Here is a 5173-nt window from a genome sequence, read left to right on the forward strand (position 1 = left end):
GAAAAAAAAAAAGGAGAATATTATCTATCCCCTTTCTACTTTCGAGAAAACGGCTTTCTTATCTTGCTTGCTTGCAGGCAAAGGAAACGAAACGAAATATTCTCTTCCGTGAATTGATTACTTCCATACGTAGCAAGTTATTTCTCATTCCGTATGTTTTTTTCTTATGATTTACAGCGTCGTTAGTTCCGAGGTTTATTTTATACTCCCGCCGTCCCAAAATAAGTGTCTCAACCTTAGTACAACTTTGTACTAAAGTTAATACAAAGTTGAGACGGAGGGAATATTTATATAGCTTACCACACGTGCCAGGATGGAAAAAAGAGTAGCAGGAAGCAATCGCAAATGTTTCATGATGTTTTATACTTATATGATTGTTGGGATTTGGTTTGTTGATCTCCTGGAAATCTTAAGATATATCGTAACATTTGTAGGAGGTTTTTAACTTCTAGAGAGCCTAGTTTAGAAGGTGAATGACTCAGTATTATGGGTTGTCATGCTTTGTCTTGCTTAATAGTAAGATTAAAGGAAAATTTAGTTGGTTGATGCTGGGAACATATGATGATTATCACTAAAACTAACATGTTAGCTAATCAAATGCAATGCCTATTTCTTTGTTGGATTGATGCTATGCTAATTGTGTAGCATCTAGGAAAGAAATTTGTTGCTAGTAAGTGTGTGCATCTTTCATGGATGGTGTGAAGCATCTAAGGAAGGAACAGACCATGGAGAAACTGACGTGAGCCAGTTGGTTCAGGATTTGGAAAAACCTGTATAATAAACAGTCTAATTCGTTGAAGGTGATTAGGTTGCAAAAAGTCAAAGTGTTCTTCTCCTATGAATAATTAATGATTTGTTTTTTCTCCCCTATTTTAGGTCATTTTTTCCGTTGGTTTAAAGGAATTGCTAAAGTAATCAGTTGTTCAGCTTCACTTTGTTTCTCGATATTTGGCAGTGCTTCTTCAGTTTTCCTATTCGGTTCACTTGAAGCGTGCATCTTTTTTTCTTTTTGGACGAGGGCAATTCTTAGTTTTCATTACATTGGGGCTACTAAGATTTAGCTTTCCTCTTAAATCAGACTCCACTGTCTAAATAAGATATTTGCTTATACTGAAGGGAATAGAGCACTAACTCTGATAGCTACTATAATTAATATAAGCTCCAGCGATCTAAAGGAAAGCAGTTGTTAGATTTGAAGCTGAATACCTACTTTAGATAAATATGCTAGGCACTTTTAGCTGCTTGAGATATTTTACACTCGGAAGAATCAGAAGAATACACTATTTCTGTGTCGGTCTTCCCTTTTTTACCAGCTCATGTTTGTGAAGTACTCCTCCGTAAACTAATATAAGAGCATTTGGAACACTAAAGTAGTGATCTAAACGCTCTTATGTTAGTTTACAAAGGGAGTAGTACATATGTTAACATCCATATGACGTACTGTTTTACTTTATCAGGGTAACCTGCAGCATGAGTATGCTGGGAGTGATTCTGTACGATTGGGAGGGCCTGGGGCAAGAGAGGAGCTGATTTCATTACTCAGATATATGAAGTTATGCATGTATTTCTCAAAGAAGCCATACAAAGTGTTTTTGGAATTTGGTGGATTTGATCAGAGTGATGTTCTTATTAAGAAATCTAAGGCGAGGGTGCGTAAGTACCAGTCAACACTCCATTTTTTACCAGTCAACTTGTTGAACTGATAATTTTTTGTCCTATTTAGTACAGATTATAAATCAGGACAAATCGGTTGAAATTATGTTCTTCTGTGCAGTTTCTGAAGCCTGCTTTCACAATTGTCCGTGATAGAGACTCCAAATGCTTTCTCCTTTTCATTCAGGGGGCTATTAGTGTTAAGGAAAGGTTGACAGCAGCAACTGGAGCAGACATTCCATTTCATCATGTTGTGGCTAAGGATGGCTGTGTATCCAACCTAGTGCTGGGGTATGCGCACTGTGGGATGGCTACAGCGGCTCGCTGGATCGCAAATCAGGCCATTCCTTGCCTCAGTAAGGCAGTAGAGCAATTCCCGGACCACAGAATTACGGTAATATATTTGAGTTTTCTGACTCTACAGATGCTCTTTCTATTTTCTGCTTACAGAAAATTAAGCATTATGTATTGCCAAAAGAACATGCTCTTGAAAGATGATTGCAATTAGAGCGTATTTTTATTCTAAAAAACCCAGACACAAAAAACAGTGGTAATCACAAACGATTTGGCCATTACTATATCAAGCAGATTATAGATTTCCTGAGATCTCTACTTAGGACAGGGATGGACTGCCAAACAAGGCTTCTCTCCTTCTAGATTGACCGTGACACACCTTTCGGAATATATGAACTGGAACTTGTAACAACCAAATATCCTGTTGAGGTAGGAAATTCTGAGCGTGCAGCTTATTTAAAACAGTGACGTATTCAGACAATTAAGATTCTCTTATTGACTTCTTAAGATTTTCCGGTGCTGAGAAAGACAGGCACAAATTCCTTAGATAATTAAGCAGTGCATTTCTGGTTCATACACTCTACACAAGTATGTAGTCACTACTGGAAAAAACACTTGGCAATGGAATAACTTGGGCTAATGAATATGATAATATGCTTTTGATACCTTGTAAACCTGAATCACTTTTTTCTCCCAGCGTATACTTACAAATTCATTTTGGTATATTTAAAGCCTACTTTAGTTTACTTAGGTAGGCAGTGCATTTCTATCTTGTGGACCCTAAAAATGAAAATGATCATTTGAAAATAAAATATTTGTGTTCTAGGATCTATCAAACCTACAAACTAGATAATTTTCTTTTCTAAAAAAACAAACTAAATAATTTTATTTTCTAAAAAACACAAACTAGATAATCTTGTTCTTTATGCATCTTCCATCTAGTCTGGCAGTTCCTGCTAATCGAGTTTTGTCGAAATATATGATGCTTGATACTTTTGCGCTGCATCTGGACTTCTAGACCTTCTTTCTAATTCTATTTGCTAACTCAATCTTCTTATTCTAGATCATTGGGCATTCAATGGGTGCCAGTATCGCTGCATTATTGACATACATTCTGCGTGAGAATGACAAGTTATTATCAGCCACATGTATCGCATTTGGACCAGGTATGCCTTGTAAGCCCAGGGGTACAAAAGTTTTGGCATTGAATACTACATATACGATGTTAATAGTAAAACATCCATTTCCATTTGTTAATTTTCCCTCACTAAAAATCTGTATCGGCTCCTTGCACAAATATAGTAGTAACTTATAGTGATATGTCTCTTATGGTCATATTTTGGCGTTTGTAGGCATATGGTCTGCAATTCATTTTTAGAAAAAAATAACTATCCGGCGTTAATCGTGTAGTGAAAACCAAACAGCGGCAAGAAAGAACAACAATTTCACATGCATGCCTAATGATGATGACAATCGATGTTTTAGGATAGCCTTTGATTTATATATCTAAGGACTATGAGTAGATAACCAAAAGAGAATTAACTCTGAATTGAAAGTATGAGCTTTCAACATCTGCAAGGAACTCAATGTTCTTTGTTTATGCTGCAAACTCTTGGTAGAGTTTCTGTTGTAGGTGTGAGATATTAACACTTCTGCTGCTACTTTCCAGCTGCTTGCATGACATGGGACTTGGCTGAGTCGGGTAAAGACTTCATTACGACCATCGTCAATAGAAATGATGTAGTGCCATCTCTTGGTAGAGTTTCGACTGCCAAACTCCGTACAGAGGTACCTCTCAGGATGATAGTCAAAGTGGGAAACCATGAAGTAAATATTCCAATAAATTGTTTTGCCTAGTCAAACATATCGTATATTTATCGTTGGAGTCAAATATGGCAGGTGATGGCATCATCATGGGTGCATGAACTTCGTGAACAAATTCAACAGACTAGATTCTTAGGTTTCGTCAATCGCTCTGTGAGCTTCATGCGATCTCATGTACCCTTCGTATCAGATCCAAAATCTAAAGTTGTAGATGTCGATATGCTTCAGCCTCCCACTTCCGAGGTACATAACAAATATATTGCTGCAAGCACTAGTGGCGTTGTTACTTACTGAATTATTTGCCATATGACTTGAATCTGCCAGGCTGGGACCAGATCTTCAGAAGATGTCAATTGTGTTACGAAGAAACGTTCTACTCTTGTTTGCTGGTCATGTTCTTCTGCACGGAAGCAGACTGTTGACCCTGCAAAACATACTCGGTACATTACAAATCAAACTGATGTTGATGTGAAAACTGAAAAAAACGACACTGAAGCGGCTGATACAGAGTTAGTCTCAATTTCTTTTGGGGAGTTAAACCTTCAACCATTAGATAATGAAGATACCGACAAAGAGGACATCAAATCACCTCTGAAAAGTTCAAGTGAAGGACAGGTCAGAGAATCCTTAACCAACAAGCAGATGGAGCCGTCATCGTCAAGCCCTTCTGAAGATCCCCTCCAGCTATACCCTCCAGGAAGAATACTGCACATGGTTGCATTGCCAGCTGCTGAAGAGCCCAACACAAGTGAGCAAGGTAGCCGGGAGGAGGTTGTCACCCTGTACGAGACACCTCGACATCTCTACAGCAAGATTCGTCTGGGGAGGTCTATGGTAGGGGAACATTACATGCCCAAGTACATCAGGACAATGGAGCTGTTGATTGAGAAGCTCGCGAAGGAGGACATGGACAGTGACCAACTGGACTTGTTGTAGCAGTGACTGATCACTGATGTACAGAATAGTTGTTGTACAGATCACGGGAAGAGAGTGCATCTTCTTCTGTTTGCTTAGTTGACTTTGTTCTGTTGATCTGCCATCAACAGGATCAGCTCGAAGAGCAGAAGCCTAGTGATGATTTCGGTAATTCAGCAGTGTTGTTGCTTTTGGCTGTGAATATTCATCTATAAGTTAGATTGGCTAACCCATGATTTGGAAAATCTTAACCGTTTGTTCAGAAGGTATTTGGTTCTGAAGCTGTGTAAGATCCATCAATTTGTCTGAATCTGTTTCAGATCTTGTTTTTTTCGGTGATCGATGATTGTTCATCATGTGTGGTGCATTTCATACTGTCTGCTTTCTTTAGCTCGATTTCTGTAATCATTCATCATATATGTACAATTTGGTTGAATACCTATTGGAAGCTTTGTGTGGTTATTCAACCAATCCTATATATCCAAGT

General features: G+C 38.2%; 1 pseudogene; it reads left to right on the top strand.

Moving 5' to 3' along the window:
- The window catches only part of LOC123110784 (uncharacterized), a 6181-nt pseudogene extending 1214 nt beyond the window's left edge, over positions 1–4967 (top strand).
- Positions 4968–5173: the final 206 nt, after the last annotated feature.

This window comes from Triticum aestivum, chromosome 5B, assembly GCF_018294505.1.
Source record: "Triticum aestivum cultivar Chinese Spring chromosome 5B, IWGSC CS RefSeq v2.1, whole genome shotgun sequence".
Lineage (NCBI taxonomy): Eukaryota > Viridiplantae > Streptophyta > Magnoliopsida > Poales > Poaceae > Triticum > Triticum aestivum.